Source organism: Triturus cristatus, chromosome 2_1 (assembly GCF_964204655.1).
Source record: "Triturus cristatus chromosome 2_1, aTriCri1.1, whole genome shotgun sequence".
NCBI classification, from domain to species: domain Eukaryota; kingdom Metazoa; phylum Chordata; class Amphibia; order Caudata; family Salamandridae; genus Triturus; species Triturus cristatus.
In genome coordinates, this window is record NC_140581.1 from 326,935,314 (window position 1) to 326,948,220 (window position 12,907).

Sequence of the window (12,907 nt, forward strand, 5' to 3'; positions counted from 1 at the left end):
TGTCTCCCAGGACCCACACGAACAACACATGGCCTTCCAATGACATGTGTTAGGGTACCAGGAGAAGATGGCTGATCAAGTGTGGGTGGGGTTTGACCTCATGGCAGCCAAACCAGATGCCATACATGAGTGTTTAAGTCATATCAGGGACCACTTACAGTCCCTAACGGACACCCACAGTCCGCTCCATGCTCTCGAATGATCCATGGATGACATTGCGGAGTACTGGCTCTGAGACAAGTACAACTGTCTAGTCAGGGTGGCCCCAGCGGTGTCATCCGGGAGTTGGGACACAGCCGGAGGACCATGGAGAACATGGAGCGGGTGCAGGTGGAAAGAATGGCTGCCACGGCTGCACACCAGCATGATGTAGCTGGGATCTACCATGCCCTGCAGATTCTCAGCATGGCATTGCTGCCACAAGGCCAGGCGCAGATGAATGCTGCTACTGCTTCGACATCCACATCTCCGCCCCCTGATGTGTCAGTGCCACACAGTGCTGGAGACAGAACACCACCACCCACATGTGAGGAAAATGAAACATCAGAGGACGAAGATGCGGATGATTCTGCCTCACTGGTAAGAAGGAAGCAGTAGCATTCATCTCCGTCATATGGCCTGTTTCTGCCCTCTGCATCATCACCTTCCATTGTCCGCCGATGCACTCTGCGACACTCATCTTGGACCTTGACATGGACTGCCATATTCCGTTTGGTCGCCAATGACACAGCTATCAGACTGTGGACTGAACTCTTCCTCTTCCGATGTACTTGTCATTCCCTGAAGGACTCTGGCTAGCCCTCCACGGAATGTAAAGTGGGGTTTGCATGGCCCTGTACTTGTCCAGCTACAACACTCCACTGAATGTGCATTAAACATTCAAATTCACACAGATGTGTCATGTCTATGATCTTTCAAGTGTGAAAGTATGGATGAATGCAGGGTCAGTGATTCCCCCTTAGGTCCATGTTGCTCATGTTGTGGGACTTGAGTCACAGGGTGCAACATTACCGATTGCGGTCAGGGTGGTGCCAACACTACAACAGAGACACACACATTAGTTACTTTCTTGTCCAGCCCAGAACGAAACCAAGCCAAGAGCTCCGGGGTCATTGTTCACACCCCTACGCTGGACTGGCATATGCCAGGCCAGCCCACTCCACTTACGCTTACAGGTGGGACGACAACGCTACATGTCCCAGGTCTTCTATGTAGCAATCTGCTGATCACAGGTCTAGTTGTCAGCATGCCACAGCCACTCCCTGAGGGCTGGTTTACACCCACACCACACCCATCCAGCACAGGCATCACAGGATATATGACCCTGCCATTAAAACGGGCCGGGCGCACGTGCTCGAGTCCATTTCCACTATCTGTCTGAGTGTGTCCTTGTGGTCATTATTTATGCATGAGGGCCTATGGCCCTACCACATCACATTCCCCACTAAGGGAGGTGACATAATGGTGTCTGCACCACAAGACTCAATCAAAAAGGGCCCATGACTTGCAGTGCACAGGGTTGGTGGCAGCAGAGGCACTTTGACATACACGGACCTACCGCCACGAGACAGTGACTTGCGGTGTACAGAGTTGGTGGCAGCCATGGCACTTTGGCTGGCACAAGCCTACCGCCACGTGGCGATGACTTGCGGTGCACCGAGTTAGTGGCACCAGAGCCGAGAGGGTGTGCAGCCTGTGATGATGCGTAGGCCTCGATACGCCGTCCTGCCAATCAAGATTCGATTTGAATTGTGAGCCCAGCTGGACCACAGTGTACGCTGAAGGCAGCAGGTTGCACAGACATGATTCCGCGGCGCGGTGCAGCAGGGTGGGCTGGGGGCCTGTGGCGCGGAATCCAGTGATCGTCTGAGGAGGTTGGACCGGCATGTGGTGGGCCCTCTTGGAGACACGCCGGTGGCGGCAGGTGAGCATTGAGGCCTGGGTGCGCAGGGGAAGGCAGTCATCACTGGGCAGCGGACCGGTCAGGGGACCAATGCTGGGGTGCAACAGGCACACAGGATCCCGTAGGCACCACCGGCACATCGGCGCCCTCGTGGCTGGGTGGGGGGAGTGAAGGTGCATGGGTATCAAGCTGATACAAACCGTGATGTTTACAGGTATGAGAAATCCTGCATCATGAGACCGTAACAGAAGTTCGTGTGACCGTAACCTTCCTTTTCTTTCCTACGAAGGTTAGGACCACACGTACTTCTGTTACAGTCTTATTGAGCAGGATTTGTCTTTCCTGTAAGCATTCCGGTTTGTCCATGTGCTATACACTGTACCAGATTAGGTTTGTGACTATACGGACGCTTGACCATTGTCGCCATTTGTCCAACAGGTTTCTGAATACAGACTATTGTATTGGGGAGTTCCCACAGCATATGCAATTACTTGAATCCACACGTTGCCCTGATGAAGTTTCCTGTTGGGCGTTGGCTGTGCTTTTCGTATTGTTTATTTGTGTATTTGTAATAAAGGACTGTTTTTGCACTACTGTTGACTACTGGACTTCATGACTGTGCGCACTCCCATTTCAGTTACTACAATCATGGATCTGGGGCACAGAGGCGTCTGGCAACGGCTGGCGTTGGGGTTGGTTGCACAGGAACACTACGAATTGTAACTGTCGTGTGGTGTGGATACAGGGGCCTGCCGTTGTAATTGTGGACATGCATCCAAGACATGTGTGAGGAAGTTTGATAGGACAGGCCATGAGACTCCTCCGACTCTGGCAGTTGTTGGTTGGGAGGTACCAGGGGCCAACAGGTGCAGCACAGCCAACAGCTTTGTCTGCAGAGGGATGTTGGTTGTCCGCTGTGTTGGTACCATCAGCCTGTGGGAATGTCGGTCGGGATGTGGAGGATGGTTGTCCTTTTGCGCCTATAGTGGGCAATGACTTCCTCTGGCGTTCAGTCTCTGAGGCTGGTGCATGTTAGGAACGTCTGCTGTCGTGTTCTGTGCTGCCTCAGTGGTATGCCGGGGGGTGTGGTCCAAGGGGGGTCATGGGGGTGGTGGCGGAGGGTGTTGTGGACCTCTTGTGTCTCCGAGCTGCCTGATCAGTGTCTCCATGACATGTGTTGATCTTCAGATGTGGGTCTGGGCTGGGCTCCCTTTCATACGGCAGGTAGTCTTCCTGCTTTACACCAGTAAAAGGCAGGTGTTAAATCCCTGCTGCTAACGCACTTTATCGCCTGTTTTTGGATCGCAGATCTGGCTGGTCGTTGAGAATATCGCGAAGTGGTGTTTTTGTGTGTTTTTGCACGGGAACGCCTACTCTGCATATCATTAGCGTTAGTTGTCGCTCTCATCCATTGCGATGTTTTTTGCGGAAGCTATCGCTGGTAACCTGGCAATATCGGCAGTTTGCACCAGCTTGAGAATGGGGCGATACTTCTTTTGCCACTTATGCTGCTCTAAAGTTCTGATAACTCAGCGATAAGCCCTTGAGAATATGCCCCTTGTTGTGGGGCATGAAAGAAGGTAGCAGGCAGCAGGCCAGCACATCAAGACAAGTTGCAAAGTGGCAGTTCTCTTGCAGCCTAGCAATCGGCAGGCTGCAGGCCAACAGAGAAAAGCAGTTAGCAAAGTGGCAATCCCTCCTGGCAACCCAGCACTCCTTCTGACAATGTGCAGATGTTGAGCCAGCAGCGTCTCTTTACAAGTACAACATAGTGTCTGATTAGATGGGGTCAGAGCTCCAGTACTTATGCCCAAAACTGCCATTGATATGGGCATGACTTCAAAGGAACTCTCTTGAAGTGCACAAGGATCCCATTCAACCTAACCCTGGCTGCAGACTACCATTAGGGGATAAATCAGCCCTTTGTGTGAGACATTATGTCCCTCTCAGCCTGTGTGTCCTTGAGCTCCTCAAGGGATAGGGTTATGGAGGAGACACTGCTCTCGGCATTAGATCCAGCAAGGGACTCCCTCTCCATGGTGTCCCCTCTCTTCACTGGAGTCTCGGCTCAGTCATTTTTTCCTCCTCCTCATCCTTCTCAGGGCCACTGCCCTCTTGGGGTTCTGGTTTGGAATCCTGCAGAAGAATACAAGGTTTTGCATCCTTAAGAATTCCAAAGGGACCCTCCCCCTTTGAGTCCTCCCCTGAATCCTCACCCTCCTTGTTCCCTGCTGAACCCTTTCCCCAAATTACCTCCTCAAAAGCAGACAGGGGTTCCTGAAGATCCTAGTGGATCTCCTAGATAGAGTCATCCCCTCTGCTTGCACAAATCTTTCAGCTAACTGGTAGTGTAGTATGCCAGCAGATTGAGCTAAAGGATTAACCCCATTCTGCTAAGGCACTACTGATGCAACTCAGTCTCATATGCAAGAAACTGAAGCAGATGAAGAAGGAGTAAATAAAAAAAGACTGATCTGAGAGAACAGGAGAAAATATGTAAAGGTCTCAGTACAGAGTTGTAGTGAACAATGAGTTAATATGGTATTGTACAAACACAAGTCCTATCCTCACCGCTGATCATCAATGTTAGAAATTGTTTTTTTTTGGTTGGCTGAGGTATGTCCCCAAGCCAGGCAGAACCCACCACTCTAGTCAGGGTAACCTAGAGACACACTAAAGATAACCTGTGCTCACACTCGGGTAGCTTGCCGCAAAGCAGGCAGGTTTATCAGCAGAGGCAATGGTTAAAGTTTTTGTGCAACACATGCACGCAGTAACATCATGAATACACTACAAAAAGACTCCACACAGCTTTAAAAAATAGGTTTCTATTTTAAGCACAAAACAAGACCAAAACAACAAAAGTCCAATGTATGCTACTTGAGTTAGTCCAAACAATACTTTTAGCATTCACTGTGCTAAAACAAAGATGTTTCTCTTCTCTTAGGTAATCTACGGTACTGCAATGCAAAGTCAAAACAGAGCTTTCTCTTGTGGGAACATATGGGTGGAACTTCTTCATAGTCCTTCAGAGGGAATCTCTGGATGGCTCCTCGAATCCGGTGCAGCATATACGCTTCCCTCCAGGTCCTCCCCAGAGGCTCCTACCCAGATCACAGAAAAAAGGATGCCCCCAATTTGCAGAGTGTCTAGAGCCCTTCTTTTTCAGGGTTCTTATAGAATGTGGCTAGTCACCCGCTAGGGTCTCAAGGCACTGGGGTGGCGGTTCTGCAGTTCAGTCAAAGAGCCAGGCCTTGTGGTCGTTCCTGCATTGAGGCTTTGAGGGTGATTGCCTGAGATGTAAGGAAGAGAGTTCCAGGTCTTTGAGGAGAGGTAGGAGAAGGATCTTCCTCCAGCTGTGGTCTTGAGGATCCATGGGATTGCGGCCAGCACCAGGTTGGCGGAGCGGAGGTGTCAGGTGAAAATGTAGAAGGAGAGGCAGTGGTTGAGGTATGCAGGTCCGATGCTGTGGAGGGCCGTGTTGGTGTGTGTGAGGAGCTTGAAGATGATTCTTTTGGTGATTGGTAGCCAGTGTATGTCTCTCAGGTGACAGGATATGTGGCCGGGGTAAGGAATGTCCAAGATAAGTCTTGCATCGGTGTTCTGGATTCTTTGCAATTTATTTTGGAGCTTCTGAGTGGTACCTACAAAGAGTGTGTTGCTATAGTTGAGCTTGCAGCTGACAAGCACTTACAGATATTTCAAAGCAGGCAGAGTGTGTGGAAGCAGGAGGATAGAACGGTATTGAATTAGTGATCCATTGAGAGCGAGAAGTCAAGGATAATGGTGAGGTTATATGCATGGTCGGTGGGTGTGGGGGGGTCTCTGAGCGCTGTGGGCACCAGGAGTTGTTCCAGGTGGAGGGGGGTGGTTTCCCAGGATAAGGACTTTGACTTTGTAGGAGCTGAGTGTGAGGCAGCTGCCTTTCATCCAGTTGGCTACTGCCTTCATTCTGTTGTTTAAGTTGTTCTTTGCGGTGGTTCGTCAATGAGGGAGAGAATCAGCTGGGTGTCGTCAGCGTAGGAGATGATGTTTTGTCCATGTTTACTGATGATGTTTGTCAGTGGGATCATGTAGATGTTGAAGGGGGGTGCTCAGGGATGAGCTGATTTCTGTAAGGTCCGAGGAGAACAGTGGAAGCCTGTCTTTCTGGTTTTTACCGGTGAGGAAGGAGAGGATACACTCTAAGGCTTTGCCCCAGATGCTGATGTCATGGAGTCTTGTGCAGAGGGTGTGGTCAGTGACGGTGTCGAAAGTGGCAGAGAAGTCCAGAAGGATGAGGGCTGTGGTTTCGCCTCGGTCGAGGAGGTTGCAGATGTCGTCTGTTGCTGCGAGGAGTGCTGTATCAGTCCTGCGGCTGCTTCTGAAGCCTGATTGGGAGGTGTCCAAGATGTGGTTTGTATCGATGAATTTGGTGAGTGGAGGGTTGATGGTCTTCTCAATGACTTTGGCTGGGAAGGTGAGCAAAGAGATGGGTCTGCAATTCTTGAGATTCATCATGTTGGCAGAGGGTTTTTTCAGCAGCAGGTTGATCTCTGCGTGGTTTCAGTCTTCAGGGAAGGTGGGGAACTCAATGGAGCAGTTGATAGTGTGGCTGAGTTAGGGGGCGATGGTGGAGCTGGCTCGGTTGAAGATGAGGGGGGCAGGGGTTTGAGGGGCTCCAGAGTGGATGATCTTCATGATCCAAAAGGTGTCATACAGTTGACCAGGGTCGGCTGGGATCTGGAGCAATTGGGTGCGGTGGGGCCCTCTGGGGCTCCTTAGACTGCTCCTCTTAATGTGACCAGAGACGCCTATGAAGGAGCACAGGACACCCACACAGTACCTTTGTGTGGCTGGGGCCACTGTTGGTGAGTCAGCTACCACAACCCACAGTTAGCGTTTAGGGCGTCGCAAAAATGTGTGCAGGCCTCGGAAGTGGGGCCCATGGCGTCAGACTCTGGAGTTCCATGGGGGTGAGGCAGTGCTGACATCAGTCAGAGTCTCCTGCGGCGGAGGCAGGGCTGATGCAATCACATTGCCTTGACAACACGACCCTGCAGGAGTGCAGCTCATCAGCTCAGTGCGCAAGGCCTGTGCAGCATGAGTCAAGAAGGGGAACAGGCCGGTTCCACGCGCTCTATCGGAGTAGTGTAAGTCAGGCAAGGACAAAGCCGGTCTTTAGTAAGAACTAACAATGGGTCTTGGCTCCAATCATTAAGTCTGAGCCTCTAATATGCCAGACAACAAGAAACTATTGAAGAATGCCATGAGGAGGACCTTGTGAAGACCACGGGAGTCACTTCTACAAAAAAAAAAACAATCATCTATTGATAAGATGGTATGTGTCTCCACGCTTTGCTCCAATTCCAATCTTTTAAAAAAAATCATCCACCAATATTGGCATTTGATCAAAAATTTGGACCAATCCTTTTCTAATGGACACCGTTTTGCCTTCAAGAAAGAAAAAAGCATCGCCAATCATGTGGTTCATGCTATGCTGCCAAAAACGAATACACCAACACTCAGAAACTATGTGGGTTTAGCACCGGTTAGTGGGCATCATTTATGTGGCTCTTGCTCCTGTTGTGAGCAGACAATTGAGGGCTTGCTCTTTTCCCACAACAGTATTCACTGAAAGCACGACACCTTTACCGACTGTAAATTCCAGTTTGTCGTGTATGGAATACTGTGTCCATGTCCCAAGTTATATGTGGGTAAGATGAATCAAGAAGTCTGTCATTGAATTACACAGCATAAGTCCAAAATTAGTAAAAACGTGGAAACAGCACCCTTGGTTAATCACTGGAAATTAAAGGAACATACTGAGAGAGATCTCAAATGGACTGTTATTGCAAAAGTGGAATCAGACCCAAGAGGTAGCAATTTGGATCAGAAATTAACCCAGCATGAGGCAATGCTTATTTTGAAATTCAATACCACAAATAACGGTTTAAACGAACTTTCTGAATTATATAAATTGTGATTATAAAGCAGGGATGTTTTGCATCCATTGTCAGGTGTTGTATAAGTTTCTGGACTGGTTAATTAATAAAGATGATATGAGGTTATCTTGAAGGAATAAGGACCTACATTTGCCTGAATTGGTTTGGAATTCCTATGTAAACTACAATTCCCATGAATACTGAATGAGAGCCCACAATTCAGTGGGATTCAGCATCAAATGATCGCGCTTCCGCAACGAAGCAAGCGTAACTGTAAAGCTGGACTGGAGAAAGAAGACTGCCAGTTTCCAAATATGGATAGATAATTTGTTTCTCTGAGGAGCGAACGCCATATATGCTCCAACATTAACAAACTCAGTCAGCTAGCAAAACCTTGGTAACGCTTTCCACCGTGCTTCATTCACAGAGGCAGCAGGCGACAAAAATTCACTCCGGAGCTGCCTTCCATTGAACGGAAGTTTTGATAAAAAACGGCATGGAATATGACAAGTACTTAAGGTCATTATCGATTTAACCCAAATAGCTAGCAGACGGCATAACGAATATAGCAGGCCAGTGATACATGCTCGTTTTATCTTTCCCTCAGCTCCTTTGCGAGGGTTGTCTGCTAATTGGCTTCAGACAATCGTAATACTGACACTCTTTGATCACTGTAAGTGGCTGCTTATTCTTATTCGTGTATTTGGACAGACTGCAAATAAAGACAACACTCTTTATTTGGGACAAGATTTAGATTTTTCTTTTACCTTTTTATAGATAACCCATTCATGGATACCCCTGTATTGAGCGGTGGCTTGAGTTACATGATATAAGAGGTAAGCAGGCATACACTGGTTGTGTTGCTTTGCTGATTAAAGTCGAACAAGCGCTCTAGTGTTGAGTTAATAAGATTCTGCATTTCTCTCCTTTTGTTTCAGCTATTGTGGTCCTGAAGAGAACCCCTTAAGAAGTGGGTTCCAAACGCGTCGACCTTGCGTTTTTTGTGCTAAACAAACTTGTGCTTAATTTTGTTGCTTTCGTGCACTGTAAATTGGATGTAAATTCTAAAGGTTTGTGTTTTCAGTATAGTAGTGCACTTGAAAGACTACTGTGTAATTTTTTTGTGGTGTTTGGTTGTTACCCCTGGCTTTTCAAATTGATTTACTAGATGTATTTAGCCAGGTTGAGGTTGTGGTGTATGTCTGGTGTTCAGTGTGGGTTATAAATGTTTCCGGATGGGGTTTGCGAGTCGTATGAAGTAATGTTGAAGAGTGTGTGGTCAGTTTGTATTTAATAATGGTCTGATTGGTTGTATTGAAAATGTTTTTCATTGTCACTTTTCTATATAGTTCTGATGTATATTCAAAAAGTAATCGCTTTGAATTAAAAAGATAAAAGAATGTTGAAATAAATTTGAAATAAGTCAATCATAGGATGAGGTTGTCATAGACTTCATTTCCATGCACCAGTGAAGTAATGGTTGATGCAATATTAGTATTGGCAATTCTTTGTTGTCTTGTATGGTCTTTAATAAGGGTACTTTGCCTTGCTATGCAGGCAATGCTTAGGGCCTCCAATAAACAGTGGATCAGCCACATGCTGATCATGCCAACACCCTGCTCCCGGACTCACCAGTTGCAGAGTCTCACAGCAGGGGTAATCTTTGATGGCCCCAGACGGGTATAGGAGACAGAGGGTCAATCAAAGATTTATTAGCACAGAGAAATGCCCCCTTTCTAAAAGTTGCATTTCTAAAATAGTAATGGGAAATCAAACTTCACCAGTAAGGAGGATTTAGCATTACCATCCTAAACATATCAAACATGAAAAAGCTAGCCCTTCCTGATCAGGAGTTAACACTTGAAAGTATATGAGGGCATTCTGAAATGCTAACTTATGGAGGAGTAGGCCTCACTGTAGTGATAAAACGAAATAGGCTGTTTGTCACTGCCAGGACATGCAAAACAGAAAAGTAGATGTCCTATCCTTTACTCACACAGCACCCTTCTTATAGCTCTACCTAGGGCCTGCCTTAGGGTTGACTTACTTGTAATAAAGTGGGAGTTTAAGGCTTGCAAAATATTTCTAAATGCCAAGTCGAAGTGGCAGTAAACTGCACACACAGAGCTTCAGTGGTATGCCAAGGACAGGAATGAAAGTCTACTTAAGTGGGTGGCACAATGAGTGCTGCAGGCCCACTAATGAAAAAAAAGAACAATTGACGGATGGAATGCTGAAACAATGACAAACATTCACCCCTAGTACAGAGATCTGGGCCTAAATCTGTCGTTTTTTGCCAACTATGCCATTCCACTTTAGACCTAGCCATATGCAAATCAGTCTTGACCCTGCTCCCCATGGGAAGTGTGTAGCCCGAACTGCCAGGCCAGGGTATCAAACGTCATCAGCCAGGCTAACTTGACTCCAGTGGCATGGTGAGCATGGGACCCACGTCTGGGCATACCCTCCCCATTTAGGGTGACAAATGCAACAAAAAAAACAATTGATGGACAGTATGCTGAAACCATGTCAAAACATTCATCCCCAGTACAGACCTCTGGCCCTAAATGTATCAGTTTATTGAATACCATGCCATTCCAGTATAGAACCAGCCATATGCAAATCAGTCTTGACACTGCTCCCCATGGGAACAGTTCAGCCCAAACTGCCGGGCCAGGTCCTACTTGGACAGGAAACAAGCAACCTGGGACCGGTTTCAAAGTATCAAAAGTCAACAGCCAGGCTAGCTTGACTCCTGTGGCATGGTGAGCATGGGTCCCAAGACTAGGCATACCCTTCTCACTTATGGGCGAGAAATACAAAAAGAACAATTTAAGGACGAAATGCTGAAACAATGTCAAAGATTGACCCCCAGCAGAGAGATCTGCGCCTGAATCCATTGCTTTATTGCACACCATGCCATTCCAGTTTAGACCCAGCCATATGCAAATTAGTCCTAACCCTGCTTCCCATGGGAAACGTCCAGCCGGAACTTCCAGGCCAGGTCCTCCCTAGACCAGAAACAAGTATCCTGGGACCGGTTTCAGGGTATCACCCTTCATCAGCCAGGGTAGTCTGACTACATTGGAATCATGAGCACGGGACTCATGTTTTGGCATACCCTTTCCACTTAGTGCTGCAAATGCAAAATTAACAATTGATGGGAGGAATGCTGAAAAAATGTCGAACATTCACCCCCAGTACAGAGATCTGGGCCTAAATCCATTTTTTTTGTGCACACCATGCCGTCCCAGTTTAGACCCAGCCATATGCATACTTCTGATGCCGTGAGTAGAGAGTACGGCGGAACCACGCGTCACTAGAAGCTCCTGTGGGCTCATACGGTACCCCCACCTCATTCCTCATTTCCCAGGTGCTACGGGTAAGCACCCTTCACTTCCAATTTTCAGAGAACCATCCATAGCTCCTGACCGGGACGATTTCCTCACAATCTGTCTCCCTTATTTTAGGACCCAATTTTAGATGAACGTGGCTTGCTTTGCTGACCTCACATTTCACCCACATCATCATACATGAAACTTATAAGCAAGGGTTTCCTAGCTCTAGTGACATGCGGTTCTGCCGTACTCTGTACTCATGGCATCAGAAGTATCCGGTTTCACCACCGCGGTTTTCACATGTCACTCATGTTTACTTCCTCAATTGACCCCTTGGCACTTATGCGTCACCTCACCTCGGACTATCACTTCTGTCTTTCGTGCACCTATAACTTTCTATCCTCCTGTCCGCTTGCTAAATGCGGCAGCATGTTTTATTAAAAAAAAGTACCAACAGGCTTCAAACAGTTCCTTATGACTACCTTGTCACTGCGCCAAACGTTGTCCTGACTAGCATGTCACCTTGATTACTCTCAACCATAATGTTTTCAGGTTCTATACAGTTTTAATGACCACCTTGTCACTGCGCCATAAGTTATCCTGACCAACATGTCACCAAGATTATTCTTAAATCAAAGCTTGTTGAATTCTATGTCGTTTTCTGCATGGTGCGTCAAAGGTTTTTCTGACTAGCTTAAATGTTGAGGTTGTGTAATCCTGAAGATACCTCTTCTAACTCCTTATTTTTGAATTTTTCCTCCCTCTTCTACCCTCCCAATTGCAATTTACTCTAGTTATTTAAGGCTATATCACACAGGCATGTATTTAATGTCCTGATGATCCACGCATTGTTCACATGGATCGAAACGCCATCGACACCTTAATACACCTTATACGTTACTAGAAATTTTACCAATTGAAAATGTAAAGGTGCTCCTTGTGATTTGTTTCTCACATAGTGAACTTTTTTCTGTAACAAACCATAAGCTTTGCCTGAGCCTCCCTGTGTGTTTCCTAATTGTTTGTTTCTGTTGGTGTAGTAGGATACAGGCTTGTGTCCCTCTTTATGTATTTTCATGTGTAAATATTTCCTAAACTTGTTAAAGATTAAATCCCAGACCTCTGTCCGGCTGAACAAGTCCAACCAATATAGCACTGATCGGGTCTATATTTATTCATGTGGTTTTCATTCTTAATTTCCCTAGGGACCACTGTTGTTTAAAATAGCAGGCCTACTAATAGCATTTAATGTACAGGCCCTGGGTATATGGAATACCACTTTACAAAGAACTTACAAGTACATCAAATGAGTCAAACAGCAGTAAAGCAATTATACCATGTTTAGAGGAGAGAGCCCATGCACTCTAGCACTGGCTAGCAAGTTGGAGCATTTTTAAAGAAAATACCTTGGGCTATGTCAGTAATTTGGGAGGAGCATCTCTGCCCACACCTTCCTGGACACCAAGAAACATGCAATGATACTACCCCTGCTCAAGAAACCCTCAGCTGCCCGGATGACCATTCCTAACTACAGGACCATGTATCTTCTTCCCTACCCCACCAAGTACCTGGAAAAAGTGATCAATGCTCACATCATTCTGTACCTTGAGACCACCCTCCTCCTTGATCGCTCCCAATGGTGTTTCAGACTCACCACAGCATCAAGAAGGCCCTCATCACTACCATGGATTACATACGCTGCATCACCGACAAAGGAGACGAGACAGTCCTCCTCCTTCTGG

The 12,907-nt window shown here is 47.1% G+C and overlaps 1 long non-coding RNA gene across 1 annotated transcript; it reads left to right on the forward strand.

The window, feature by feature from the left end:
• The first annotated feature begins 8,129 nt into the window (after positions 1 to 8,129).
• LOC146864160 (uncharacterized) lies at positions 8,130 to 8,817 on the forward strand. The gene is made up of 3 exons (XR_014976617.1): positions 8,130 to 8,500; positions 8,605 to 8,663; positions 8,766 to 8,817. It is a non-coding gene; the product is annotated as an uncharacterized LOC146864160 (long non-coding RNA).
• The last annotated feature ends 4,090 nt before the right edge of the window (positions 8,818 to 12,907 follow it).